Source organism: Cupressus sempervirens, chromosome 8 (assembly GCF_028749045.1).
Source record: "Cupressus sempervirens isolate cs-2001-9-10 chromosome 8, ASM2874904v1, whole genome shotgun sequence".
NCBI lineage: Eukaryota > Viridiplantae > Streptophyta > Pinopsida > Cupressales > Cupressaceae > Cupressus > Cupressus sempervirens.
In genome coordinates, this window is record NC_143125.1 from 839,196,736 (window position 1) to 839,209,641 (window position 12,906).

At 41.7% G+C, this 12,906-nt stretch overlaps 1 pseudogene; it reads right to left on the reverse strand.

Annotated features, from left to right (window-relative positions):
- LOC149545026 (carotenoid 9,10(9',10')-cleavage dioxygenase 1-like) overlaps positions 1–12,906 on the reverse strand; it is a 35,953-nt pseudogene that overhangs the window by 20,562 nt on the left and 2,485 nt on the right.

Sequence of the window (12,906 nt, forward strand, 5' to 3'; positions counted from 1 at the left end):
AAATTATTAGAATCATTTTTTTAAAAAGGTAATACCATTTAAACCACTTTTGACTTGAGTTTTGAACCAAGGGGGGCACAATAGAGATAGAGGACCCCATCCTTAAGATCATATATATATATATATATATATATATATATATATATATATATATATATATATATATATATATATATGTATATGTTTCTTCTTCCACTTTTTCCTCCTCCTCTTCATGTACTCTTTCGTATGCTTTGACAAACACCTCCTCTTCATGTCATGTCAACTAACCAACCCACCTTTGTCCTAGATGTTAATTGTGGTATCAAGGTTGTACTTACTGTAGACACCTAAATTTGATTACACTATTTTAGTAATCCTATTTAGTTATCTAAAAAGGGCATTATTAATTAAATTTCTATTTAATTAATCCTTTGTCATCCCCTAGTTGATTAATTTAATCATCTATAGTCCTAATTGATAAATTAAATAATCTATTATTTATCAATTAAATCTTATTCTTCTATCTAATTCCAAAAATCCCCATTTATTAAATAAATCTATTTGATAAATAAAATCCTCAAATTCAAAAACCCCTAACCTATCTCTAATCCTCCATTTAGCCTAATCCACCCCATCCACCCATACTAACCAAGCTTAGCCACTAACTCACCCACCCTCATTAATGCCATCCACTTGCACATCTCTAACATCCCTAATCTAATCCTAAACCCAAGCCTAATCCACCCCCTAATGTTGTCACATTCCTTAAACAAGTTTAACACTTTCCTAATCCAAACCAAAGTCTCCCCTCAAAAAAACCCAACCACTAAGTCATGAGTGCTCTTACAAAACATAAAGACTCTTACAAGCCCACTCATGACTCTTACACCCATCTTCCACACTCTTCCCTCTTCCACACTCATTCCTCTTACATCCCTCTTACATACTCAACCCCACTCATCATGACTTTAACCAACCCTTTACCCTACCCTCTCACACTCATCCTCCTTGTGACAAGTGTCACCTTCCCATTGGTGCTAAACAAGCACAAGCCATGTGCTCTCCTTTGAGTGCATCCTAGCCCTCCTTAAGCCTTCATCCATCCTTACATCTAAGCCCTCCATCCCTCTACCCCTTAGCCTATAAATTGAATCCCATCCCAAGCCATTTCATCAACAATCTTTGAGCTAAAGTTACCATGCTATTTTGAGAACCAAAGCCATCAATATTACCCTTATAATGCCAAATTGAGAGCTCACAAAGCTACCAATTTGCTATTACCCATCTCCATTGAAGAAACTTTTGAGCATCTTGAGCATACATCCACAGCAAAAGGACACATCTACAGAATCAAGAAAGCATGGATTGTTTTCTCTTGTGAGGTTTGCACTTCTTGTTTGCTTTCTTTGTCTAAGCATATATGTGAATTTAGTTTTTGGTTTGTGAATGTTTACTTTATTTGTTAATGTTCTTTGCACACTGACCATTTTAAGCATTTTTACGCGTAGAAAAAACAACAAAAAAAGTTTTAAAAAAATTTCCCATAGTTAAGCTCTCATTTTTGAAGATTTTGGCTAACTAACTAAATTGCTTTTTTTTTGTCTCATTGCAGGTTGGAGCACATAAGGAACCACTAACCATGTTTCTTGTAGGTTTTCATGTTGCTAAAAAATGAACTTGAATGTTTAACCATTTGTCTTTGAATGCATGTTGCTAAAAAAAAAAATGAACTTGAATGGTTAAGCACATTTTTCATTGAATGAATGTTGCTCAAAAACACACTCTTGAATGTCATGGATTAAAATCAACTTTCTTTGGAATGCATGCTTAAAACAAAAAATCCAATCTTGAATGCCAAGGATCAATTAACCATTACAAATCTCTTTTTCACATGCAATCTAGGTAAAGTTTGATTTTTGGACATTAAAGAAACTTTGTTAAGTTAAAATACAAATTTACAAAAATCAATTTGAGTAGTTCCTTGGACTCACCTCTTTTCTAATCACCCATCAAATATTAACCATTGGTTGCAATCTCAGCGCCATTTATGGGGATGGGTCTACTTGAAAAAGGTGTTAAATGTTCCACAATCTAACTCACTCACTTGGTCTTTGAACGTTTGCTTTAACTTTATCAAAATTCTTAAATGGCCAAAACTCTAGATTAAATCGATCACACTTCAAGTTTGGGCACTAAAATTGAACAACAACTGACGTGGAGAGCCTCCGGGCGCGCGCTTAAAATTGAATCTCACACACTTTTGTTTTGGGCTTAAAAAAAACTCACACTCAATCTTGAATGCCTTAAAGAAAATTAATCGATACTTGACGTGGAGGGCCTCCGGGCGCGCGAGTTTTCTTTTGTTGACCCTAACTCTTCTTATTGTTTGCATTCTTCGATCAATTTATTTTTGTTGGTGCTTCAAGTTGGAATTGAACATTGTCTCTTAAACATGAGTGCTTGCAAAGTCTAGATTAGCACACATAAGAGTCAGTTGGTAAAAGAAAAAGTGTGTTTTTTAGCCCAAGGCCATCCGAGTCTTCTCTCCCCTTGTCGTCTTTCGAGGCCATCTTGGGTGCATAAGATTAGGATCCAAAACCTTGTTTCTTTTTTTAGGAGGCCTGCTTGGGGATTTCATCACCCCTTGGATGACCTCAACTCCAGCGTTCCGGTGGAGTATAAGAATCAGGAGGTGAATCGAAAGACACCTCTCTTGGGATCAAGATTTTGTCATTCGGGCTAAGCCTCAAGGAAATTTATACCCTTGAGAAGTGAAAGAGGAGAAGTGGGTTACCGCTCCTCTCGGCTGTGTGACATCCTTTTGGTCTCATCTATGGATTTGGGCCTCACGTACCTTGCGTATATCGAGGACTCCCTAGCTAAACCAATTTTCTACCTTGCAGAAAACCATCTAGGATGTTAATGTGTTTGGAGTGACTGATCGAAACATTTGTAGAACATACACACTCCTTGGCGCAAGTATCACATTTTGAGAACCACAAACTTCTATCTGGGTGTTCCTATCTATTGCTTGTTTTTATTTTACTTGTTGAATGAATGTTTGCCAAACTTGGTCAATCCTAGCTTAGGGCACACTTAGCGTAGTCATTGCCTATTTTGGTAGTTGAACAAGTTGAAGCAAAACAACTGAGATTTTTCCCAAAGCCAAGCAAATTCAGGAATTTATGTCGGAACAACCCAAACCCAAACAGAAGTTTCACAAGGTCAAACTCAAGCCATCTCTAGCATACCAAGAACTTTCAGCCAAGAGAAAAGAAATAACACCAAGCCCATGAATTTCCAAACTCCACAAAGCAGAGGAAAAAGCTACCGACGAAGCACTTCAAGAGGCCTGGATAGAGCGCACCATCAAATTTAGCCAACATCCAGGAGTTAATCCTACTTATGCCTTACCAACTAGGCATGATTTCTATGATTAGACACCCTTGTTTCTCCACATCTTCTTGGATAAGTTTCACTCTAGAGTCATCTTTGTAGAAAAGCCAGCCATCTTAGCTTATCCCCTTAAGCATTATTAGCTCATCTATCTCATTTAGAATCATACCATCTAGCTAGTAATCAAAAATATGCACATCTAAGCTTTCAAAATTGTTGTCACCTTGCTAAAAGTTTGCCATTCCTAAAATCTTCCAAATCCACCAATCTCACCAAGGTTATCCCTTTGACAGAGCTTTGTCTAGGATAATCTAGCTTTGTCACTTGTTATCCCTCATCACCTTGAGCTAAAGGTTGGGATTCGCAAGTGGTCAATCTCGTGTTCTTCCTAAAGGATCATTAGTCTATCCTTAAGTTGACACAATCACCACCAAGCTTGCACATAGGAAAGCAAACCTTTTGTACTTTGACAACATATCTTTGAAGTTAGAATCCCCAACCCAATCCTCCTTAGGTTTTGTCATATAGCTTTGCCTCAACCTAGGAAATCATTTGCATAGAAAAGCCTTCCCCCTTTTGCATCCATCAGCATTATTGCATCTCATCCCTAGGAGCATTTTTCATGCCACCCGTCACTCACTTAGCCAAGAAAAAAGAAGCAATGGAGCCCTATCATTTAGATCGAACAGCCTCACCCCCCATGAGCATTCAGCCATCCTTCAGCCCAGAGCCAGCTATGCCATCACCTACTGACATTGAAGCTTTCATGAACCAACCAGGAAATGCAGTATTGGTAAACACCATTATAGACAAAAAACAAAGAGACAATCATGGCTAATTTTTGAAGGGACAATGTAGGAACCTTTGACTTTGGAAGACCCCCTCCATTATCAGATCCATCTCACCCATTGTTTGGGCAGCTACCACCACCCATAGGCTCTTATGATCCAAATTATCCTCAATTTATTCCAAAAGAAGAGCCTCCAGCCAATCCATATGACCCAACAGACCCAAACATACCATCATCCACCCAAGTTGAAATCTCAATGCCGCAAGCCAACCCAGCCACCACCACTCCATCCTTGGTTCATACCTCTCCGCTCCAAACCCCCTTTACCCAAAACACCTCACCGTTCACCCCCTTCACTATTGCTGCTGTGCCCCAACCTAGCCTTCCCAATCCACCCATCTCCCAAATCAGTGCTAGCATCTTTGGCCAACCTCAGCAATATACAATAGGGATGCCACCCATGGGGCCAAGTAATCAACCTTTCATCACCCCCAGCTTGTTCACCACAGCCCAAAGCACAATCCCATCATTTCTATTAGGTCTTGGGAGCTCAATACCACCAGCCACAAATCCACAAGCTACTACCTTCACTCCACAAAGCTATCAAATCCCACAAGCTACTGCCAATCTTCTACCAAGCTCCCAAGTGACCCCAGCTCCCGCCACCACTATACCAAGCTTCCAAATCCAGCCACCAAGCTATCAAACCCCATCAATTCCATTCCCAAGCTTTCAATTCCCACCACCTCCACCACCAACTAATCCATTACCTCCTATTACCAACTACTTTTCAATGCCACTTCTAGGAGGTAATCCACCACCCCAGCCAACCACCAATTATTTGCAGATACCATCCCAAGTGGGGGCACAACCCACATATATTGGTCAAACCCCACAAGCCCCCCAATCCTTTCCCCAAGCCTCACAACCATCTTATACCTTACCTCCACAAAGCAATCCATTTACCCCATAGCCAGCTTATGTTCCTCAATCCCAACCTCAAATCCCATATCAACAGCAAGCCTCACAGCACATGCAGTAATATGCGCCACCTCCCCCTCAACAACCCGTCATCCACCATGCAGCTGCCCAAACAATGTACAATCCCTATCAGCAAATCCCTCATAACCATACATATTCAATGGCCCCATCCAGCACATACCTACCTCAAGGCACTCCTACATTGGGGGCACCCCAACCATCACCTATCAATTCAGAGTGGGAGCAAATGAAGACAGCTCTGAAAGCCATCCAAGAAGGGAATGATCCAAAGACATTCAAGTTTGAGAATGTGTGTCCTTACCCATTTGACAGAGCCATTACCATGACACCATTTCCTGAACACTTTGAGGTACCTAAATTTGACAAATTCAGAGGAAAAGGAGACCCTGTCACACATATCAAAGAATTTTACATGCATTGCCAGGACGTGGCATACAATGATGTCTTCCTCTTGCACCTTTTTCCCAAAAGCTTGGCTGGACCAGCTCTTGAATGGTTTTATAGAATCCCCTATGGCACAATTAAAAACTTTGTTGAGTTATCTGAGGCATTTGTAGCCCAATATGCCCATCTTGTTGAAACAGAGCTATCAATAGTTGATCTTGTCCACACCAAGCAAAAAGGTGGAGAAAGCCTTGCCGAATACCTGCAAAGATGGCAAACCCTTACCACCCGCATATCCTGCACCTTGCCAGAACGCCATGTGGTAAAAATGTTTATTGATAATGCACATCCCAGCTTGGCTCACCACATGACCATGAACTGTTTGTAGACCTATAAGGATATCAAAGAGAAAGGAATGATCCTTGAGCAAGGACTCATCAAAGATGGTGTGGTAAAGATTTACAAAGAGACCAACCAAAATCAATCACATTCCAATGACAAGTCTAGGTATTGGAACAAAAACAAGCATGTTGCAACAGATGGGGTTACTGACACCAGACATGTGAATATTGTTGGTCCTTCTCAAAACCAGTCTAACCCACCATATCAAACAAACAACCAACAAGCTACCAATTACCAACAACGAAATAACCAAAGCTATCAAAACCACAATACAAGACCCAACTTTCAAGGGTCTAACAATCAAGCTAATGCCATCAATGTAGCTGCAGGGCAAAAGCCCAGATTCCAACCTGCACCTAGAAACTATACACCCCTTGGTGAGCCATTGGATGTTATTTTTGAGAAATTGGCTAAGGAAAACCTCATCAAATTTCCTCCTACCCAGCAAATTGATCCAAGCCAATCCAAAGCTGCATGGTACAAGGACAATGAGTATTGCAAGTTCCATAGGGTAAACGGTCACACCACCCTCAGATGCATGAAACTGAAAGACTATGTGCAAGACCTCATTGATCAGAAGGAAATCACTGTTGGTGCCCAAACCTCTCCCAATGTAGGCTTGCAGATTTATCAAAATGCTTTTCCTCCACACAACAACCAAAATCCTGGAAAAGCACCTATCCAAAACAACACCAACAACCGCCAGCCAAACCAACAGCATGTGAAGAACAATGACCACACTTCATCCTATATAGACTATGGTAGCCTTATAGGTTGTATATCTGAGAAAGAGCCTTCTGTCAATGTTATCAATATCTGAGGACCAGACAATGAGTGTGCGGTCACCACTCGAAGAGCACAATTTAACATCGCAGGCCCACCAGTTTCATCAACACCATCAGCTCCATCAAAAAGCTGGTACAATATCTTGGAACACCTTGGGAACATGCCAGACCAAATATCCATTTTAGACCTTCTCCGCACTAGTCCTGTGTACAAAGACATCCTTGATAGTGCTCTCATAGAATCTCGTGTCCCTTCTGATATCAATGCTACTGATTTTTGTAATCTTGTTGGACACCTTTCATCCTCATGTGCCCTATCTTTCAAACCCACCGACATACTCGCGGTTGAGCCAGATCACACCCTTCTGCTTTGCATAGCCATCATGGTATCCAATTTTGCCGTGAAAAGAGTAATGATAGATAATGGATCAGCCTTGAACATTTGCACCCTAAAATTCATAAAACAAGCTGGGTATACTGAGGCAGATATGATCAGTGAGGTTATCACCATCAAAGCTTATGACAACTTGGAAAGGACCACAGAAGGGACTATTTTGCTACCAATCAAGGTTGGGCCAGTCATTCAAGAGACAGTTTTCCATGTTGTTGATCTAAACCTACCATTTAACATCCTCCTCGATCGCCCATGGATTCATGCTATGAAGGCTGTTCCATCCACCTACCATCAGTGCATCAAATTTCCGCATCAAGGCACTGAGGTAACCATCCATGCCGATCCAGAACTCTTTGCTTACTGCAATGCGGTTGAAGCTTCATATACAAACCATTGCCCTGGAATAGACATCGGCATAGCCATTGCCAGCTCATCCCACACTTGTAATGACGCAGAAACCATCCTTGCCTCCACCCTATCTACTGTAAAGATCAACAACAAAGGATGTGGAGAATATAGTCTATCAGATGCATTTGCTGTCGGAGCAATCCCACTTGATCCACATACCCATGGATGGCCAACATATCAAAAAGCTAAGGAGATTCCACCTCCTCGATACAAACAGTTTGGCCCAACCACCTTTGTGTCCTCAAAAACCCCTCTTCATGAGGAGCTCACTCCAGATATCAACAATTGGCTACATAAGGATGCACCTCCAAGAAATCAAGCACGCCTTGATCACTTTAGCCAGAAGTATCCCCAACAACATAAGCTCATCACTAAAAAATGGAACTATCAAGGAGGTGGACTAGGACTAGAAGAAAGGGGCATGCAATGTCCCATCGAAGCACATGATTGGGAAATAAAGTCAGGTCTTGGCTTTGGCATACCCACAACTGGGGGCACCAACGAGAATGGTCACGCTTTTTCGAACATCCACCGTGACCTTGTCGAAATTGAAGACATTCCTGAGGAAGTTGAAAAGAGAGCCTACGATGATATCCCAGACCAAATCTACCTAGGAGACTCTGTTCTCCGAGAACTATCCATCCATCTCATTGACCTACCACTTGCTCATCCACAACTCATAGATTGGGACCAACCAAGTGTCATACATATTGATGAGTTCGCATCAGAGGAAGCACTTCTAAGATTCATGGGAGCTGAAACTCATCATAAGAAGACAAAGCCAGATTCTGCCTACATCTACAAGCTAGATCCCAAGGGGTATTTGGGAGAAAATCCCCAACCTAGTTTCGATACACCCAAAACTGGAACTAAGGTAAATCTGGGACTAGCTAAGGCAGCGAAGAGAACCCCTCAGCAAGAAAATCCAGAGCCACAAGTAGAACATGAGGATTTAGTATTGCCTCCTCAAGATAATCGAGCAGAGGTGTCTTCTATTCTAATAGAGGATACTAGAGAAGTCAACATTGGTTCTTCAGAGATCCCTAGAATCGTTCACATTGCTACATCCCTATCAGAAGACCAAGCTGACCTCCTCTTTGAGGTTTTACGAGAGAACATTGGCCGATTTGCATGGTCATATCAGGACATGCCAGGACTCGATCCAAAGCTTATAGTTCATCATCTTGCAGTCGATCCAAAGATCAAGCCCGTCAGACAAAAGCTTAGGAAAATGCACCCCAAGGTGGCATTACTAGTCAAAGCTGAACTAGAAAGAATGTTAGCTGCTAAGGTTATCCAACCTATCGACTACTCAGAATGGATCTCCAACATGGTCCATGTCACTAAGCCTTCCGGTGACATCAGAATCTGTACTGATTTTAGAGATCTTAACAAAGCTTGTCCAAAGGATGATTTTCCCTTGCCCAACATAGATATGATTGTAGATCTTACAGCTAGACATGAAATCCTGTCCCTTATGGATGGATTTTTTGGGTATAATTAGATCAAGATTGCAGAAGAGGATCAGCATAAGACAGCATTCACTACCCCCTGGGGAACCTTTTGCTACACCATGATGCCTTTTGGCCTAAAGAATGCTGGGGCTACCTATCAAAGAGCTATGACAGCCATTTTCCATGATCTTATCCATAGCATTTTGGAAGATTATGTGGACGATATCCTGGTCAAATCTCACACCTTCATGGATCATCTTGCTGACCTGGAAAAAGTCTTTGATAGGTTGGCCCAATATTATCTCATGCTAAATCTCAAGAAGTGTGTCTTTGGGGTCACATCTGGCAAGCTTCTAGGCTTCATAGTTTCTAAACGGGGTATAGAGATCGACCCCAAAAAGGTCAAGGCTATCTTAGACATGCCTCCTCCCCAGACACTATGACAACTTTGCTCTCTTCAGGGAAAACTTCAATCTGTCCGGCGCTTCATCTCCCAACTTGCAGATAAGTGTACACCATTTTCACACTTGCTAAAGAAGAATGAGAACTTCAAGTGGGATCTTTTATGTCAGCGCAGCTTTGATCAGCTCAAGCAGTATCTCACCAATCCCCCTATCTTGGTTCCACCAGTTCCTGATCGTCCCTTGATCTTGTATATATCAGCAACACCTACTACTCTAGGGGCACTTCTAGCACAACATGATGATTATAGCAGAGAGAGAGCCATCTACTATATCAGTAGAACCCTACTTGGTTATGAACTCAATTACACTCCTATGGAAAAAGCTTGTTTGGCAGTTGTTTTCTCAACTCAAAAGCTTCGCCACTACATGCTAAGTCATACCATCCAACTAGTCTCCAAGATTCACCCTCTCAAGTATATGCTCTTCAGAATAGCACTTACAGGCCGTTTGGCCAAATGGGTTATGCTACTAAGTGAGTTTGACATCCAGTATGTGGACAGAAAGGAAATCAAAGGGCAAGCTATAGCAGATCACCTAGCTGATGCACCTCTAGTAGATGCATATCCTTTGCTCATAGAATTTCCAGATGAGCATATCTGCCTAACTGAAGAACAGCCCCCATGGAAGCTTTATTTTGATGGCTCATACACCTCTCATGGATCAGGGGCAGGAATATTATTAGTTACACCTCAAGGAGATTACATTCCAAAAGCCTTCAAGCTACAATTCCCTAGCACCAACAATATAGTAGAATATGAAGCTCTTGTAGTAGGATTAAAGATAGCTGTAGAATGGAATATCACTGAGTTACAAGTTTTTGGTGATTCCCAACTCATCATCAAACAAGTCTTAAATGAATATCAAACCAAAGATGAAAAGCTATTACCCTATAAAGAGCTAGTTGATCAGCTGACCCAGCAATTTACAAAGCTTCAGTTTACACAAGTGCCTCGAATGCAAAACAAGGCAGCAGATGCCATGGCCACTATTGGCTCGCTCTTGGAAATTCCCCAAGAAGCTACGCAGTATGAGTTTTTAGTTGAGCAGCTCCTCACACCTGCCTATGCGAATGAGGATTCAAACCGTGTTTGTATCTTGGTTGGTCCCCAATCCCCTTGGTACCATGAAATTCATGCTTACCTTAACAATGGTATCATATCCCCTCACCTCACACGTACCCAACGCCAGAACCTCATCCGAAAATCATCCCGCTATGTTATCATAGCCAATACCCTATATCGTCGGGGTTATCACAATACTCTCTCTCGATGTTTAGATGAAAATGAGGCCACGATGGCATTAAAAGAAGTACATTCTGGACTTTGCGGTGCCCACACGAGTGGTATTGTCCTAGCATGAAAAATCCTTAGAGCAGGCTACTATTGGCCTACCATTGAAGAAGACTCTTGTGACTTTGTCAAAAAGTGTCTCCCATGTCAGCAGCATGCAAATCTTGTGCACGCTCCAGCACAGGATCTACAGCCTATTGCACCACCTTGGCCTTTCGCTTGTTGGGGCCTTGATCTAGTTGGAACTATCACACCTCTCTCATCTGATGGACATAAATGGATAATAACAGCTATAGACTATTTCACTAAGTGGGTGGAAGCAGTCCCCCTAGTCTTAGCTACAGGAGTTCAAGTCTCCAAGTTCATCTTGTACCACATTGTTTGCCACTTCGGCATCCCATCCACCATCTTCACTGACCACGGAGGTAACTTTGAAAATCTCAACATGGAAGAATTATGCACTTCCCTCCGCATCCATCACCACTTTTCTAGCCCATATTTCCCACAAGGTAACGGCTAGGCAGAGGCAACTAATAAAACCCTCCTCAAAATCCTAAAGAAAGTTGTCAATGATTCCGGCCATGATTGGCACCTTCAAATAAATCCGGCTCTATGGGCCTATCGAACTTCCTTCCGTACATCCACAGGCACAACTCCATACTCCCTAGTCTATGGTGCCGAAGCGGTATTACCTATAGAAGTTGAACTTCCCTCACTACGCATATCTTTGCGAGGGCAAATCTCAGATGAAGAATACAGAGTAGCTCGAGTCACCCAGCTAGATCTCTTAGACGAGAAGAGACAACAAGCCTACGACCATCTCACAGTCTATCAAACTCGTCTCAAAAGGAATTTCAACAAGAAGGTGCTCCCACGACACTTTCAGCCAAGTGACATGGTCCTCAAAGAAAATATGAAAGTCCAAGCAGATCGAGAAAAGAAAGGCAAGTTTGAACCTACATGGCTTGGTCCCTATGTGGTTACTGCCTCCTTTGGCTCCAGAGCCTATCAATTATCTACACCAGAAGGAGAACTCTTGAATGATCCCACTAACATCATTCATCTCAAGAAGTTCTATGCTTGAAGATCCTTGGTATACCCAGCTTTTGAAAAATACAAGAAAAAAATAGTAAAGAGAAATAAGCGTCCAATGGTGAAAACTTGGCAATTCAAGCGCCTTGGATAGGTACCTTGGTGAAAACCTAGTAATTCAGGTGCCTTGTGTGCTAAAGACTAATCCATTATCTATCACTATCCTATCCCTCATCCATCCACCCACCATCCCATAAAACACCTGCTTGTTCCCTTGGTGTTCCAATCAAATATCCAAAATCTGATGGAGCTTGTCAATACCTCCTGTACAGCTTGTAAATCTTGTACCAAAGCTTGTATTATACCTTGTAAATCTTGTACCATACCTTTTATATATCCAAATCTTGTCCAAAGCTTGTACCATATTCCAGCTTGTAAATAATCTTGTATCCTATCACATGCACACACAGAATCCCATTTTCCTTAAGCTTTTCACAAACCATCTACCTATCCACCTATCAACTATTATAGACATCCCATCCTTCACAAACATTTCCATCTCACAAAAAACCAAAACATGAACAAACTTGTACATTTGTAACATATCTTGGTCTGTCAGCTTGTACATCCTCTTTAGCTTAGTATCATTGTATCTATCCAGCTTTTGTGTTAGTTCATCCTTGGTCAACATCTTGCACACATCGCACACCTTGGTTAGATATTCCAATGCATCCTTTAGCTAGATCTCTTATCACCAAAGTGTTATCCTTCTTAGTTCAGCTTGCCAGATGCATCACTCATCCAAATCCATCAGCTTAGGTGCTCTCTGATAGATCCTTGTAGGATATATCTTTTCTCATGTCTGATCTTGGTCCGTTGGTACCTCGTCCTACCCATCTCGTTGGCAAACAGTTCTCTTTTGGATTTTCGCTTTCTTTTGATTTGGGATCTTCCCTTTTGGGTCTTGAAATATCTTTTCCAAGCAATCTCCTTGTTCCCTCCTCAAGGTTGCCATGATCTTCCATATCATGGTATGCTACGAATGGGGCAATTAGAGCGTAAGGTCTTGATCAGGTCTTTTGCTTGTTTTCTTTTTCTGCTTGTGGGTTACCTAGTGTCGTTTC